Below are 18,766 nucleotides of genomic sequence, written 5' to 3'. Positions count from 1 at the left end.
TGACTTGATCAATAAAAAAGTGGTCAGATGAAGCAGATGCTAAGCTACAGGACTGTTTTGCTAGCACAGACTGACATATGTTCTGGGATTCCTCCGATGGCATTGGAGTACACCACATCAGTCAATGGCTTCATCAATAAGTGCATCGATGACATCATCCCCACATTGACCACACGTACATACCCCAACCGGAAGCCATGTCTTATAGGCAACATCCGCACTGAGCAAAAGGCTAGAGCTTACGCTTTCGAGGAGTGGAACTCGTCGGATGTGTTAGGGCTTGCAAACCATTAGACTACAAAGGAAAGCACAGCCGAGAGCTGCCCAGTGACATGAGCCTACCAGATGAGCTAAACTACTTCTATGCTCGCATCGAGGCAAATGACACTGAAACATGCAAGAGAGCACCAGCTGTTCTGGAAGACTGTGTGATCACGCCGACCTGTAGCAGTCACGTCTGTAGTCATGAAGTGCTTTGAAAGGCTGGTCATGGCTCACATCAACACCATTATCCCAGAAACCTTAAACCCACTCCAATTTGCATATCGTCCCAACAGATCCACAGATGATGCCATCTCTATTGCACTCCACACTGCCCTTTCCCACCTGAACAAAAGGAACACCTATGTGAGAATGCTACTCATTGACTACAGCTCAGCGTTCAACACCATAGTGTCCTCAAAGCTCATCAATAAGCTAAGAACCCTGGGACTAAACACCTCCCTCTGCAACTGGACCCTGGACTTCCTGACGGGCCGCTCCCAGGTGGTAAGGGTAGGTAACAATACATCCGCCACGCTGATCCTCAGCCCCCTCCTGTACTCCCTGTTCACTAAGTTGGCTGATGACACAAGTGGTAGGCCTGATCACCGACAACAATGAGACAGACTATAGGGAGGTCGGAGACCTGTCCGTGTGGTGCCAGGACAACAACCCCTCAATGTGATCAAGACAAAAGAGATGATTGTGGACTACAGGAAAAAGATGACTGAGCACGCCACCCTTCTCATTGACAGGTCTGCAGTGGAGCAGGTTGAGAGCTTCAAGTTCCTTGGTGTCCACATCACCAACAAACTAACATGGTCCAAGCACACCAACACAGTCATGAAGAGGGCACGACAAAACCTATTCCCCCTCGTGAGACTGAAAAGATTTGGCATGGGTACTAGAGGTCGACTTCAAGTTTTCAGAACAATTATTTTTGGACACCGATTTTGCAGATTTTTTTTTTTTTTAGACCTTTATTTAATCTTTATTTATCTAGGCAAGTCAGTTAAGAACACATTCTTATTTTCAATGACGGCCTAGGAACGGTGGGCTAACTGCCTCGTTCAGGGGAAGAACGACAGATTTTCACCTTGTCATCTCGGGGGACCCAATCTTGCAACCTTACAGTTAACTAGTCCAACGCAATAACGACCTGCCTCGCCTGATACGCGAATGCAGTAAGCCAAGGTAAGTTGTTAGCTAGCATTAAACTTATCTTATAAAAAACAATCAATCAATCATAAATCACTAGTTAACTACACATGGTTGATGATATTACTAGATATGTCCTGCGTTGCATATAATCTGACTGAGCATACAAGTATCTGACTGAGCGGTGGTAGGCAGAAGCAGGCGCGTAAACATTCATTCAAACAGCACTTTCGTGCATTTTGCCAGTAGCTCTTCGTTATGCGTCAAGCATCGCGTTGTTTATGAATTCAAGCATATCAATTCCCGAGATGAGGCTGGTGTAACCGAAGTGAAATGGCTTGCTAGTTAGCGCACGCTAATAGTGTTTCAAACGTCACTCGCTCTGAGCCTTGGAGTGGTTGTTCCCCTTGCCCTGCATGGGTAATGCTGCTTTGAGGGTGGCTGTTGTCGTTGTGTTCCTGGTTCGAGCCCAGGGAGGAGCGGGACGGAAGCTATACTGTTACACTGGCAATACTAAAGTGCCTATAAGAACATCCAATAGTCAAAGGTTAATGAAATACAAATGGTATAGAGGGAAATAGTCCTATAATTCCTATAATAACTACAACCTAAAACTTCTTACCTGGGAATATTGAAGACTCATGTTAAAAGGAACCACCAGCTTTCATATGTTCTAATGTTCTGAGCAAGGAACTGAAACGTTAGCTTTCTTACATAGCACATATTGCACTTTTACCTTCTTCTCCAACACTTTGTTTTTGCGTTATTTAAACCAAATAGTTTCATTATCTATTTGAGGCTAAATTGATTTTATTGATGTATTATATTAAGTTAAAATAAAAGTGTTCATTCAGTATTGTTATAATTGTCATTATTACAAATTAAAAATAAAATAAAATATATATATATATATTTTTTTAATCGGCCGACTAATCGGCATCGGCTTTTTTTTGGGGGGGGGGGGGGGGGGGGGGGGGGGCCCTCCAATAATCGGTATCGGCGTTGAAAAATCATAATCGGTCGACCTCTAATGCGTACTCAGATCCTCAAAAGATTCTACAGCTGCACCATCGAGAGCATCATGACTGGTTGCATCACTGCCTGGTATGGAAACAGCTCGGCCTCCCGACCGCAAGGCACTACAGAGGGTAGTGCGAACTGCACAGTACATCACAAGCTTCCTGCCATCCAGGACCTTAATACAAGGCAGTGTCAGAGGAAGGCCCTAAAAATGGTCAAAGACTCCAGCCAACCTTGTCATAGACTGTTCTCTCTGCTACCGCACAGCAAGCGGTACCAGAGCGCCAAGTCTAGGTCTAAGAGGCTTCTAAACAGCTTCTACCCCCAAGCCATAAGACTCCTGAATACCTAATCAAATGGCTACCCAGACTATTTGCATTGCCCCCCCCCCACCCCTCTTTTACACCACTGCTACTCTCTGCTGTTATCATCTATGCATAGTCACTTTAATAACTCTACCCACATGTACATATTACCTCAGCTATCCAGTGTCCCTGCACATTGACTCTGTACCGGTACCCCCTGGACATAGTCTCACTGTTGTTATCTTACTGCTGCTCTTTAATTACTTGTCACTTTTATTTCTTGTTCTTATCATTTTTTTGTTTTTTTCCCTCCATTTTTTTTACTGCATTGTTGGTTAGGGGCTCGTAAGTAAGCATTTCACTGTAAAGTCTACCCCTGTTGTATTCGGTGCATGTAACTAATACAATTTGATTTGATCATTTGATTTTGATTTGAAATGTGCAAATGAATGCTGGAATGCGCCAATAGGATCTCGCTAGCTCATGCTTGGCTCTACCCACCTCCTTGCTTGTTCTGCCCACTATTACTCATTTGTTCCCATTTGAAACGACGGTGTGTGGTCTATCTTGGTTTAGTTATAAAAAATCTTTGATTATACTGCCTCAAGATCACATTGCAAAGTGGTGGGTGACGCGCTGATAGTCAACGGTAGGCAGGCTGTAGCCTATACACCCGAATGGCGAATGGGCGGCGCGCTACGAGTTGAGATTGAGAAATAAAATAGCTCCTTTTAAATTATGGCAACCAACTTTTCATTTTTTTTTTTACCCACGATTGCATTTAGAATTGTTATTTGTTGCGCTATGACTGAGTTTACAAAAGCAGGTTTCACTTCAGTAGCCTTCAGGCTTTGAGGAGCTACTCTTGTGCAGTAGGGCAGATGGAAGACTATTCCACTCCTCAAACTAGGCTCTCTGTATGCTGTAGGCGTGTGATAAATAAAATGCATGACGACTAACAAAAACACATATGCGCCACAATTGACCATGTAGACCGATAAGCATGACTGATCAAATGCATTTTCTCCGGCTAACCGATTAACATTCCTAGAATCAATCTTAAATTCATGTGAGTTTAATGGTAATTAAATTTGCCCAGTATTTTTGTAAGGACATGCATGAATAGACTATTGGTTAATGAAACATTTGTGAGATGTCAAATGACAATAGCTGTATTATTATGACTAAGGCAGGGAGTGGGAAATACGCATGACATCTCTGTTTTGTATGCAACTGACAGGACTGCTGCATCATTTTAACTTGTCACAACACAAAGAAATCTAATCTAAAATAATCCTCCACTGTTGTTGTGGACAAATTAATACTATCAATTTAGTTATTATTTTAAGGAGGAACAATTTGGCTTGTTTAGGATGCATCTATCTTGTTGTTTGCGGTCTGAAAAACATTGCTAGATTAGGTGTCTGTTTTGTCAAGAATGAGGCTAGTGTATGCTATTGGCCTATCCTACACTACCTTATAGAACGGCAGCAAAAAAAAGCCTCTATTTACATGTTGCTTATGAATGCATTTCACTACTTTTGGATTATAATTGGATTTTAAGGCTTGTATGAATGTCCTGCTTAATATAATGTTCGCGTCATCATTGCAAATCAAATGCATTATACTTAAGAAACACTTAAAATGGCTAGCTTTTGCTAAAGCCTATATCAATGAGCGTTAGCATTCTAGCTAACAACGGCTGCATCCAAAATAGTTATTTTGCAAAGATCACAAACAAAAATAATCTTAGCGACTGTTCTAGCAAGAATCAAAACATAATTGTAAGCGTATGATAGCCCAAAAAGGTTTTTGTTTAGAAGTAATAAAAACTTAAATCTAGGCTCTTTCTTACTTTTGCCAAGAGTCGTGCACATTTGTCCATGACGTCAGTGTTTTATGTACTGGGAAATGGTCTATAGGCACATAGCCTACACCTCTTGGAAAGCCACACAAAAAAAGTAGCATTAGCATACACAGCCTAGAGTGTAGCCTGTGAGGCCTAATCTACTGTGGCTATAGACTACAAGGTGTATCCACACAAGGCCTCAATAGTAGGTTCTTCATCATTCCTCTAAACCCAGAGTACATCAGACCAGTATTGTCTGCCTACACATGTCATTGCGGCCTGTGACCTTGCCAGCTGATCAACCCCCCCCCCCCCCCCCCCCTTGCCTTGACTCTCCCTGAGCCCATACAGCACAATGGAGCTACAGTGCAGCCCAACACTGTCTGTGTGTGTCACAGTCAGCTGAGCACACTACTGGGCTGCATCATCATTGTGCACTAGTTCTATGCTTCCCGTTCTTAAGTTTAGGTTTTTACATCTTTACTTTCTTTTTTGTACACCAGTTTCAAAACAGCTGAAAATACAATATAGTTGGTTATGGAAAATGTATTATTTCATAATACAATCTTTAAGTATCATGGATTTACTAATGGCTCCACGCATTCACACATACACTACATGACAAAAAGTATGTGGACACCTGCTCGTTGAACATCTCATTTCAAAATCATGGGCATTAATATGGAGTTGGTCCCCCCCTTTGCTGCTATAACAGCCTCCACTCTTCTGGGAAAGCTTTCCACTAGATGTTGGAACATTGCTGCGGGGACTTGCTTCCATTCAGCCACAAGAGCATTAGTGAGATTGGGCACTGATGTTGGCCGATTAGTCCTTGTTCGCAGTAGGCGTTCCAATTCATCCCAAAGGTGTTCGATGGGGTTGAGGTCAGGGCTCTGTGCAGGCCAGTCAAGTTCTTCCACACCGATCTCGACAAACCATTTCTGTATGGACCTCGCTTTGTGCACGGAAGCATTGTGCATGCTGAAACAGGAAAAGGCCTTCCCCAAACTGTTGCCACAATGTTGGAAGCACAGAATTGTCTAGAATGTCATTGTATGCTGAAGCGTTAAGATTTCCCTTCTCTGGAACTAAGAGGCCTAGCCCGAACCATGAAAAACAGCCCCAGACCATTATTCCTCCTCCACCAAAACTTTACAGTTGGCACTATGCATTCGGGCAGGTAGTGTTCTCCTGGCATCCACCAAACCCTAGATTCATCTGTCAGACTGCCAGATGGTGAAGCGTGATTAATGACTCCAGAGAACACCTTTCCACTGCTTCAGAGTCCAATGGTGGTGAGCTTTACATCACTCCAGTCGACGGTTGGCATTACGCATGGTGATCTTAGGCTTGTGTGCGGCTGCTCGGCCATGGAAACCCTCGGCCATCATATTCAGTAGGCCTATAAAGTACACACTGTGTATATGCAAACACACACACACACACACACACACACACAGGTAAAGGGCATCTGTAGTACTCTCCCTCTGGTGTGCTGTGAAGTGAATAAGAGCAAAGCAACCCAGTGTCTGATCTGCATCTAGTAGACACCAGACACAGAGCATTAGCCAATACAAAAATGTATTATCTGCATCAAACCAATACTCCAAATACTAGAACACAGGCACATTTAGGCCTATGTACACTCATTATTACTGTACTAACTGCTGTTTACGCACAGTAACCTGCCCTGGACAAAGCAAAGCAAACTTTTGTTTCTGGCACTCAGATAGGCCTAACAATAAACAGTGAATTAAGGGAGCTAGAGAGTGTAGGCCTCCTTCTGTGTCAACCCTTACACATGTTTAGGCTACATGTGATAATGTGTGGCGTACTTATGCTTAAATATGCTCCGGATTGTCTCGCTCATTGTGGCCACTTAATTGAAAATAAGAAGAATTTGGCTTTGTGAATGTGTAACAGTCAAGCTGTAGTAGAGAGAGGGAGGGGGAGAGAAATGTAGTGAGAGACAGATGTTCTCTAAAGTGGGTCAGAGGCAGAATGGGGAGGCAGAGTGCACAGATGTGAGTTACATTTGTCAGACTGTCATATCAAATGTTATGCAAACTGACAAATGTTACAGCTATATTAGAAAGTCAACCAAATCTTGCGAATTGCGTACCAAGAATGGGTTTTTGGCTGATATTAAATGGGCTATCACCTACTTTTCAAAATGTGTAGCTACTTTAAAAAAATAGTAGCCTTTTAATTGTGGCCATCTAGAATTGCATTTAGAATTGTTGGGCTTATAAAAGCACATTTCACTACAGCAGCAATGAGCTGAGCTCTAGCAAGGAGGTGATACTTCCCTCAAAATAGGCTCTGTATGCTGTGCACGTGTAATAAATCAAATACAAAACGGCTAAGGAAAATACACACGGGCCAATTTAATTCCACAAAATTATGCAAATTATTCTAATGTCAACCCCATTCAGCATGTATAGCCAGATGAGGGTTGTGTCTCTGGTGGTAGCTTAAGCTACTTTTCTTCCGGTAAAAAAAACAGCGCATTTTATAAAAATAACCTAGCAAATTAGATTAGTTGTCACTCAACTAATACAGCCAAATATTGCGTAAGCCATTTTACAAAGATTTGAATTCTGAAGGTGCCACGCAGATGTGCCAGATCAGGAATAGGCCTATCCTTCGTTGGTCAGAATGCGAAGCTTCGCACAGAGCGCAGTTTCAGTGGTTCAACCTTCTGGAAGTGTACCACCAATGAAGTTGGCTCTGCCTGGAGTACCCCTGAAATACCCCCTCGTGTGCATTTGACCAGTAAGCGTATGGTCGCCTGAGTCTTCAAGTACCCCCCCCCCCCCCCCATTTATGTAGTTTAGTCCTTAAATAATATTGTTCTGTACCATGTATTATGTCATGTTCATGTGGAACCCAGGATGAGTATCTGCTGCTTTTGCAGCGACTAATGGGGATCCTAATAAATACCAATACCCCCGTGGATAGGACAAATACCCCAAGGGGTCCTAGTACACCTGGTTGGGAACCACTGGACTATATATAGGCCAGACATTGTATAGGCCTATCCTATGTTTTCTGACAAAAACTAAAAAAAGCACACTTGTGTGACTCATAAAGGGGACTTGTCTGTAGCACTGTACTTCTCATTTCCCACCAATGTGATGGGCTGACACTGTTAAGTAGCTCTCTGTAGCCCTGGATGTCCATCCATCTGTAGTAAATCACAACACAGGGTGCATTGGCCAATTCATTGATACCTTTAGCTTGCTTATATAGAGCGGTTACTACCATTTTGTGGAAATGGGTGCCAGAGGGCGAAGCTTAATGTGGCTCGACCACTTTCATAAAGTGCTGAAACCCCTACACATTTCTACTACCGGGAATGGGCGCATATCTGCGGCTATGAACATTGCCATCGCTCCTGTAATTTATTTGGTCCGGTCAGTCAGCTGTGAAGGGCTGCTTGAATGCATTGCCGTCTTGCTCTGGTGGTAGGAAAAGTGAGGTGATGTCGGCATAAATGTGTCAACATGTGCGAGGTGTCGGCAGCTGCATAGGCTATTCTGGTTGGGCAGTGGTGACGTACTCTCTGTCCGTCGCCCTTATAACCTACTGGGAAGCCAAATTAGTTCCCGGCTGCAGCTCTCAAAAGTAGTTTAAAATGCGCCAATTAAGATTTAATTTGGATTACAATGTGTGCATAGGCTCTAGTTGTTTTAAAGTAATAGCCTTAATAGCTTTTTCAGCTCAGGATAGGCCTCACCAAGCCATTACACAATTACAGACAGACAACATGAACAACTACAGGTGATCTAGTAAAAAAACATAGAATTCACAAGAGTATAACAAAATCATAAAACTGCAAATTAAAAACATTGACAGGTCAGGGAATCAGCCTCAAAATCCTTCATCAATGATTTAAAAACACCAATCGGGACAAGTTCTTCCAGGGGTGTAAAGGTACACGAATTCGTACAGTTCAGTACGGGGATCTCGGTTCGGTCCGCACTGTGAACCTGAATTAATAGATTAAAAACAGTAGGTTTATAGGCTATGCCTACGCTGCATTGTATGCCCAAGGCATACAATGAGCCCTTCCTGGTTAAATAAATGTTAAATAAAAAATGTATATATTATTTAGTGGCATACAATGCAGTGATTCTATGTTTTTTTACTAGATCACCTGTAGTTGTTCATGTTGTCTGTCTGTAATTGTGTAATACTTGGTGAGGCCTATCTTGGCCAGGAAGCTCTTGAAAAGGAGATTTCAAATCTCAATGAGCCCTTCCTGGTTAAATAAATGTTAAATAAAAAAAATAAAAAACATTATTTAGTATACGTAAAGACAAAATTAAATCAAGAATAGTCTGATGGGTGACAATATTACCCTATCCCTTGTGAATTGTATATTATCACTTGTGCCAAGCTTGTGTGCAGTAAGGCAAGAAACAGTGCATGCCTTTTTTGTTGTTGTTGACTTTTTCCAATCATAGTCCCGCACCTCATGTAGCCTAGCCCATAGGCCTAAATATTTTGAAACTTTGTATCACAACTTAAATTTGACCTTTATTTAACTAGGCAAGTCAGTTAAGAACAAATTCTTATGTTCAATGACAGTCTAGGAACAGTGTGTTAACTGCCTGTTTAGGGGCAGAATGACAGATTTGTACCTTGTCAGCTCGGGGGGTTGAACTTGCAAACTTCCAGTTAATAGTCCAACGATCTAACCACTAGGCTACCCTGCCGCCACAAAGATAGGTGGCGTGTGCTTCATGTTTGGGGAATATAATTTTCACCATAAAAATACACCTTTATAATTAAGCATTACATGCATTATCACATTTATGGTCACTTTTGTGAATGCTGTTTTCCCGCTAATTGATTGCATTTTGGAACAAAGTTCTGATCTGTTGCATCAGCCTCATTGCTTTTAAAAGTTTTTTTGATGCGAGTGTTTGTAATAATTTGGGATCTATCGCATCCCAGTACTTTCCCAGACTATGTTTGGAATATGTCTTTCTCACACAAAATGACAAGTTAGGTCAACTTTTGCACTATGGGAGATAGTAGATTGACATAAGCTAGTCCTTTTGCGGTTCATTAGGCCTTCTCATGTTGTTGTCTGACGAAAAGTAAATGTGGATAGTTCTTCTAACATCTTCAATACGCCCTCAGAATTCACAGTTGCGTCCTGATGTGTCTGTCTTCACTTGAAGCCTTCTTCGGAGCTAATGGGCATTGGCTAATAAGATTTGAGATATCTGAGAGAGCCATGTGAATGAAAGGTGCTTTGGAACACGCAGCCAGGAGAAGGGAATTATAATTATTATATTCAGCCCAAGTGCACAACTGCCACTGGCCGCAAAAGGCATTGATGTTTTTTTTTATTTTTTTATGGGGCATTACGGCCACATTAGGGGAATGCCGCCGGGAAATTTGAGGCATGTCTTTCATGCAACTTTTTTCAAATCATCGTTGGTCACATCATGCAGCCTTAAAATGGATGAAAAATCAAAATATATAGCCCAACGTTTGCCTCGCAACTAAAGTTGCATAAATAACTCTAAATTAAGATAGGAGGACCTGTTTCTTTGTTAAACGCTCAACACAGACTAGCTGCAAGTGCGCCCTCCCTCAGAAATTGTTTGGAGAAAACATCCTTTCTATTTTATTCAGCTATGTTCAATTGTATTCTTCATACTATAAAATAATGCCATGGAATTGTAAGCAAATCTTGCCTACACTAGTTCATTTTGCAGACCAAAGCCATATGGCATAGCCAGATCATGGCCTAACATAAGGGCACGTATGCTATTCTGTTCTTCTGAAATAGACTACATTTCATTAATATCATGTTTCTTTAGACCTGTCTAAAATAAATAATGGATTTATTGTTATGGTGTAGGCTATATTAAATGGACTTAAACTTTTTTAAATGTAGATGTTCCAAAGGTCTGCATTAGTGACTTGTAGGCTATGCGTGGAAGCCAGGAGATGCTAAGTGTTTATGTTAATTAACAGTGAATTACCGTGAGACTGGCAGATATTTACTTGACAATCACCAGCTGACAAGATGTCATGACCGCCATAGCCCTAGTTCTGACAGTGTAATCTTGTGAGATCATGGTTTATTTCGCCCGAATACAGAAAACTTAGGGGGATTTTGTGTTGCCTCCAACAACCAGTTTTGTCTGCAGCTACCAAGGCTGCCACCCCTCCTAACACACATCGTCATCGTCACACCGACATAAACAGAGCTCTCTCAATGCCTCGGGCTCATCTCTGTATACAAAACACATCAAATGGTCTTCTCCATTGCTGTCCCAGTATCACTCTCGTAAATGTTCTACAAAAGAGACCCATTTTGTGTCTGCTATCAAAGAATATACTGATGTTTACTGTATAATCATGCTTACTGCCATTTTGTCAAACAGCAACATTAGGGTCAGTGTATGTAATGGAGCCGTCCTAGTCCGACTCAGGATTCTTTTGGGTCGGAGTCCTCCAGCGAACAAGGCCCTTGCCTCACTAATCCAACAACCGTTCCCATTCCTGCTGTCTTGGCAACACAAACTCACAATGAAAACCATCTTAAATGTTGATTGCCCTTTCCTCCTATACCCCCTTAACTAGAGGTCGACTGATTATGATGTTTCAACACTGATACCGATTATTGGAGGACCAAAAAATCGGCCCGATTTTTTTAACCGTATTTGTAATAATGACAAATACAACAATACTGAATGAACACTTATTTTAACTTAATATAATACATTAATAAAATCTATTTAGCCTCAAGTAAATAATGAAACATGTTCAATTTGGTTTAAATATTGCAAGTGTCGGAGAAGAAAGTAAAAGTGCAATATGTGCTATGTAAGAAAGCTAACGTTTCAATTCCTTGCTCAGAACATTAGGAACATATGAAAGCTGGTGGTTCCTTTTAACATGAATCTTCAATATTCCAAGGTAAGACGTTTTAGGTTGTAGTTATTATAGGAATTATAGGACTATTTCCCTCTATACCATTTGTATTTCATTAACCTTTGACTATTGGATGTTCTTATAGGCACTTTAGTATTGCCAGTGTAAGAGTATAGCTTCCGTCCCTCTCCTTGCTCCTCCCTGGGCTCGAACCAGCAACACAACGACAATTAGCGTGCGCTAACTAGCTATCCATTTCACTTCGGTTACACGAGCCTCATCTCAGGAGTTGATAAGCGTGAAGTCATAAACAAGGCTTGACGCACAACGAAGAGCTGCTGTCAAAACGCACGAAAGTGCTGTTTGAATGAATGTTTACGTGCCTGCTTCTGCCTACCACCGCTCAGTCAGATACTTAGATACTTGTATGCTCGGTCATATTATATGCAAAGCAGGACACGCTAGATAATATCTAGTAATATCATCAACCATGTGTAGTTAACTAGTGATTATGATTGATTGTTTTTTATAAGATAAGTTTAAAGCTAGCTAGCAACTTATCTTGGCTTACTGCATTCGCATAACAGGCAGTCTCCTTGTGGAGTGCAACGAGAGAGAGGCAGGTCGTTATTGCGTTGGACAAGTTAACTGTAAGGTTGCAAGATTAGATCCTCCGAGCTGACAAGGTGAAAATCTGTCTTCTGCCCCTGAACAAGGCAGTTAACCCACCGTTCCTATGCCGTCATTGAAAATAAGAATGTGTTCTTAACTGCCGTGCCCAGTTAAATAAAGGTATAAAAAAATATATTTCTAAACGTCATTTTTTTTTTTTTTTTTTTTAAATCGGCAGATCGGGCGCCCAAAAATGTCCGATTGTTATGAAAACTTGAAATCGGCCCTAACTAATCGGCCATTCCAATTAATCGGTCGACCTCTACCCTTAACATGGCCACCCTCCCGCAGCAACAAGAAAATAGCATTTATGCCCTGGTTTTAGGACATCCTCCGAGTGAGTTCGGGAGATGGAGGTATGAGGTTGCCATTCACACCAGCAAACCAGACATCAACAGAAACTGTCCAACTGACTTTCTCTTGACTGTGGTACAGTAGCAGTAGACCTATAGGGTTTACTCAACGCCTTGTCTTGTGAGTTTATGCAGGCTGTTAGGTGTATGCAGGCTTTGGTCCACTTCGAGCCTAGCATTAGCCTATAACACCTGTTTTTACTAATCATTGAGACCTAGTGCTGGGGCAAAATCCCCCCCACACAGCTCAGAGGGACAAGGAGCAAAAATAAACTGTCATGGTGTCTTCCTATAGATATGTAGTAGTTTGTGACAATACCACACAACCCTGTGAAAATAGAGATAAAAAGCATTCTCTGGGGCCATTAATCCAGTTGGATTAATGTCAATGGACTGTTTTTTGATGTATTGAGCGAAGGGCAGATGGATAGGGAATCAGTCAATGGGCTGACGGTGAACACGACACTGTCAAAGCCAAATGGCCTGATATAGGCCCCATCTTCTAGAGAGAAGCCACTGGGGGAACAGTCACTTTGCTGTGCCACAGCAGGAAGGGCTCAGTTACATTAGCAGTCCAAAAGGCCAGCCCCCACTCCCCATCGATGATGAAAGGGGTTTCAGTGTAATATCTGAAGTGAATTAGATTAAAGAGAGACAGGGAATAAGAGAGCATGCTTGAGCTTATTCTCAGGATGCAGATGAAAATCAAACTGTTCCAAAACTGCTGTTCCCATCCCAATTTCCACAAATATGGGTAATCAATGAAGGTCAATCTAAGGACACTGGAGTCATGCTCCACTACACATTGATTCCTCATGACAGTAACCGAGTCACCTATTGAGCCTTAAACAGGGTAGATTAGGCTACACAGCCTCAGAGGCATCATATTGAATATATGTCCTTTTCTTTTCAAGATTATATCGTTCTAAATTATTGTTGTTTCCAAGTGGCACGTAATACACAATACAAAACCAATAACTTACCCATGGGTACGGCCTAGGTTTCATGAGGTGCTTTCTTCTTACTCACCAACATAAAATGATCTACAGAATATCTGATGCTCAGTCTGTACCAAGAACATGTGATATAAGCATGGCATGGAATGGATCTGAAGGATCCATCTAAATATTTCCTTTCCGGGGGGACGGATCAGACCATTGTGAAGCAAAAGAGGGCTCCATGGAAAATGCCATGAATAACTACTACTATTAACGTATTTATCGACCTGGCCAAGGCTTTCGATTCTGTCAATCACCACATTCTTATTGGCAGACTCAACAGCCCTGGCTTCTCAAATGATTGCCTCGCCTAGTTTACCAACTACTTCGCTGATAGAGTTCAGTGTGTCAAATCGAAGGGCCTGTTGTCCGAACCTCTGGCACCCCCATAGAGACTGCCACATGGTTCAATTCTCAGGCCGACTCACTTCTCTGTATACATCAATGATGTCGCTCTTGCTGCTGGTGATTCAATGATCCACCTCTACGCAGACGACACCATTCTGTTTACTTCTGGCCCCTCTTTGGACAGTGTGTTAACTAACCTCCAGACGAGCTTCAATGCCATACAACTCTCCTTCCGTGGTCTCCAACTGCTCTTAAATGCAAGTAAAACTAAATGCAAGCTATTCAATCGATCACTTAGAATACGTGGACAACTACAATTACCTAGGTGTCTGGTTAGACTGTAAACTCTCCTTCCAGACTCACATTAAGCATCTCCAATCCAAAATTAAATCTAGAATTGGCTTCCTCTATCGCAACAAAGCATCCTTCATTCATGCTGCCAAACATACCCTCGTAAAACTGACCATCCTACCGATTCTCGACTTTGGCGATGTCATCTATAAAATAGCCTCCAACACTCCACCAAATTGGATGCAGTCTATCACAGTGCCATCCATTTTGTCAAAGCCCCATATTACTACCCACCACTGCGACCTGTACGTTCTCGTTGGTTGGCCCTCGCTTCATACTCGTCGCCAAACCCACTGGCTACAGGTTATCTACAAGTATCTGCTAGGTAAAGCTCTGCCTGATCTCAGCTCACTGGTCACCATAGCAGCACCCACTCGTAGCACACGCTTAAGCCAATCCATCCACCTGACAGGTCAAGAAGCTGATTAAACAGCATGATCATTACTCGGGTGCACCTTGTGCTGGGGACAAAAGGCCACTCAAATGTGCACAACACAAGGACACAAGGCCTCAGATGCAATTGGCATGCTGACGGCAGGATTGTCCACCAGAGAATTTATTGTTCATTTCTCTACCATAAGCCGCCTCCAACAATTTTATTCCGAGAATTTGTCAGTATGTCCTACCGGCCAACCGCTGACCATTTGTATGGCATCGTGTGGGTGAGTGATTTTCTGATGTCAGCGTTGTGAACAGAGTGCCCAATGGTGGCGGTGGGGTTATGATTTGTTGTTAAATGTTACCAATTTGAATACATTTATTTTATGTGAACATGTATTGTTGTTCTTACATTTGAATGTAATATCTGCTTTGTGTTTTCCTTTTAGCCATGGAAATATTATCACAGAATCGTCCCAGATTGTTGTTTTGGTTACATGTGTCTTTTGCTATCATATTATACTAACCAAAATGCAAATAGCCTACTTCCTTTATAGCAAGGTATGGTTAAAAGGAATCAATCCAACCAACAAGATCAATCAAAAACCACTCGAAAGGATCGCTCGTCTGCTGCTGTATGTCAATCAAATGTATGTATAAAGCCTTTTTACATCAGCAGATGTCACAAAGTGCTTACACAGATACCCAGCCTAAAACCCAAAGAGCAAGCAATGCAGATGTAGAAGCACGGTGCCTAGGTAAATCTCCCGAGAAAGTGGAATCAGGCTCTGAGGGGTGGCCAGTCCTATTCTGGCTGTGTCTGGTGGAGATTATAAGAGTACATAGCAATTAAGGCCAGATTGTTCTTCAAGATGTTCAAAGATGACCAGCATGGTGAAATAATAATTACAGTGGTTATAGAGGGTGCAATATGTCAGCACCTCAGGAGTAAATGTCAGTTGGCTTTTCGTAGCGGAGCATTCAGAGGTCGAGACAGCAGGTGTGGTAAAGAGACTACCTGTAAGAGGATGGCAACCTCACTGGCTAGATCTTTATGGGATGGCATTTTCCCCAGTTGTCACACAATAATGAACAGCTCAGGTTGTCAGGTCAACAGGTTCACCTTTGGATAGTTCTAATAACCTGGAGGTGCAGAATTGTGAAATTGATAATCCACAGTGAAGATGAACCTACCAAGTGCCTCGAACCTATCCTGTTAGATTCCTCACCTGCTAATTCTCTAGGCTCACTAGCCACAAAAGTAACAAACCAGTAATTTTGTATTTATTAAAAAAAGAAGAAAAAAAAGACAGCCATTACTCCATAGACCTAAGCATAGGATGGCTCACAGGTAAAGCTAGTAATAGTCTATTTAACCAGGGTAAATACAAAAAGGTTAACAAATAATGATAGAATTTTCACCACCCACTTAAGATCCCAGTCATTGCAGGGTTCTAATCATTCTAGCTAGGTAGCTATAGTGAGAATGCCATTAGATACGTTCTTATCACCTTCAGATACATCCGTCGCGAGATTAGCCTCACTGTCTCGGGTCAATAACACAGGATCAAAGCCAACTGATTGAAGTTAGCTAGTTTGGATACTAGATAGCTAATCTTATTAACAAAGTTAAAAGTTAATTAAATGAAAATGCCGAGTACAGCAGGACATCGGTCCTCGAATACGAACTGAAGGTGTGCGACACAGGAAGCGATGAACAACAACATATTTCCGCATTATACTGATTGTCTAGAGGCACGAGTCCTGTTTATTGACAATGTCAGATAATTAATTGGGCTGTAGGTTGGTAGCCTTCTAGCTAGCTATTAAAGTACCTAATGTCAGATAGCTTAACGTTAACGGAAAGTAAACAGTAGCTACATTAACGTTAATGACATTCCAGTGTAAGAAAACAAAACAAGTAAAACGAGTCACGTAAATTGCCAGATTGTGATATTGCCACTTGTAAAACCAAACTATCTAGTTTGTTTCACCACAATAACCAACCAACGAAACTGCATTAGTAATTATTAGTTAGCCAACTCCATTCGTAAGGAAATCCACCTGTAAAGAGTGCAAGCTAGCCCCCCCCCCCGGCTAGCGACGCGACTGGGTAACTAGCTAACGCGTTTGCTCATGACCACACACACTAGCCAACTGCTACCTATATAGCTACAGTGATAACGAGTGTCGTTAGACTTCACTTACCATACAACGGTGTCGATTTAGTTTCTCATTTGATATATAGTCCGAAAATGGTTAAATCCACCAACGTTTTAAACTGTATAAATTCGCTGGCCGACAAGGTTTGTTTCTTCCAAGCATCCACTTAAATTACACCTAGCTAGCTAGCTGGCTAGCTAATCAGTCAGACGCATTCTTTCGCGAGACCAATCCCCTCAAAAGTTCTTTACTGTTCAGAGTTTGCGTCTCGCTGAAAAAGTGCCCAGTCAGACAATACATAAACAAAAAGCGATTACTAAAATAAACGGGGGAAAGAGTTATCAAAATAATAATTGTATTTGGGTAAATTTTTAAAAACGAACATTAAAACTAAAAAGGAATCCAAAATGTCCACAACAGCCAAGGAAATACAGAAGGCAAAAGAAAAAAAAATTCGCCAAAGCAGAATCCTTTCTTCAGAAGAACGACGCACCCAAATGTTTTCAGTCCTAATCTCTTGTTATTTTTGTCATTCAAAAATGTATGCACACATCTCGTTTGTAGCAAGAACACAGAGTTGGCCAGTCTACCGAGCCAACACCAGTGTATGCGGCTGTATCGTTGACCCAGTACGGCGACAACCTTGCATCTGAGTGCACTTACCTGATAGGCATGTTAATATAACCAATGGAAATTGTGTTTGTCGTTTGTAAATGATGTTCACCAATACGGTTTGTGGAGAGGTAGGACATATTTTAGTTGATTATTTGCTGCTATATTGATACTCACAATTATTTGGAGGGTTATTTTAACAACAGAAAATAATGTACATTTGGTATTGTGTGAACAAGTGGACTCACAGTGGAATAATCTCTATTGGGCATCCTCTCGCCTAGCCTCCTTCTCAAAACCCATTGGAGGAGAAGATCAGAGGGGCGGGACCTCTGTCTTTCTCATCCAATGGGTTATGAGAAGTAGGCGCTGAGAGGACACGATAAAATTTCAATTGAGATTATCCCAGAGTAAAGTGATGGTGGTGATGGAATGTCACAATAATAATTTGACGCATGATCTTGATTTTCCTCCCTTCCTTGACGTAATCACTATACTATTTCAATAGATTAAAGTAATGATACACTGCCTAGCTTCCATCAATCCTTTATAGGGTCACATCAGTGATAGCTTCAAGAGAGGAAGGAGGGAATGATATAAGGAAATGGAAAAGGATCTTGGGCTGCTTTCTGATATTTTTTTTCCACTAATTGGCCTTTTGACCAATTTCATTAATAGACCAATTAGTGAAAAAAAATATCAGAATCAGGCTGCCTGTCTGAACACAGCCATATTGGAACAGGGCCTTGTGAATAAATTATAATCTCCTCTTGTAGGGAAAATGTCACCCATGAAAAGGTGTCCCGCCTGTGAAGGTGAATTGGGGAATAAGGGTTGTTGTGACATGACATAAAAATTCTGAGGCTGACACGTCTATACACCAAATGTCGTCTACTAGACCTAGTGCCTAGAAGGACTGGGATCATCCTAAACATTTGGTTAAATAAATTACTCCCAAATACAACAGAGCAACTGATAACCACCAATGTAGCTACAAGTGCAATAGCATATACTGAATTTTTACAAATATTAACAGCATTTGAAATAGTATGATTTCTACATCACCTCCTGGGCAAATTACATTACAAGAGAGGATTCTGTCACGATGTTCCAGTCTAGCCTATGTAACGGATGTGAAACGGCTAGCTTAGTTAGCGGTGTTGCACTCTAATAGCGTTTCAATCGGTGACGTCACTTGCTCTGAGACCTTGAAGTAGTAGTTCCCCTTGCTCTGCAAGGGCCGTGGCTTTTGTGGAGCGATGGGTAACGATGCTTCGTGGGTGACTGTTGTTGATGTGTGCAGAGGGTCCCTGGTTCGCGCCCGGGTATGGGCGAGGGGACAGTCTAAAGTTGTACTGTTACACCTAGCCTATTGGAAACCTAGTGGAAACCAATTTC

General features: G+C 41.8%; 1 protein-coding gene across 4 annotated transcripts in view; it reads right to left on the bottom strand.

Moving 5' to 3' along the window:
- LOC109868544 (erbin) overlaps positions 1–17,411 on the bottom strand; it is a 115,728-nt gene extending 98,317 nt beyond the window's left edge. For 2 of the 4 annotated variants that reach the window (XM_031802304.1, XM_031802306.1), the window contains exon 1: positions 16,802–17,411. The gene's annotated coding sequence lies outside the window, so the exon portion shown is untranslated. The remainder of the gene's footprint in view (positions 1–16,801) is intronic. The other 2 variants (XM_031802303.1, XM_031802305.1) reach the window with 1 other exon arrangement.
- Between the last annotated feature and the right edge of the window lie 1,355 nt (positions 17,412–18,766).

This window comes from Oncorhynchus kisutch, linkage group LG23 (genome assembly GCF_002021735.2).
Source record: "Oncorhynchus kisutch isolate 150728-3 linkage group LG23, Okis_V2, whole genome shotgun sequence".
In the NCBI taxonomy this organism is placed as follows: domain Eukaryota; kingdom Metazoa; phylum Chordata; class Actinopteri; order Salmoniformes; family Salmonidae; genus Oncorhynchus; species Oncorhynchus kisutch.
Note: the sequence above shows the minus strand (reverse complement) of the source record. Positions and strands in the feature narration are given on the sequence as shown.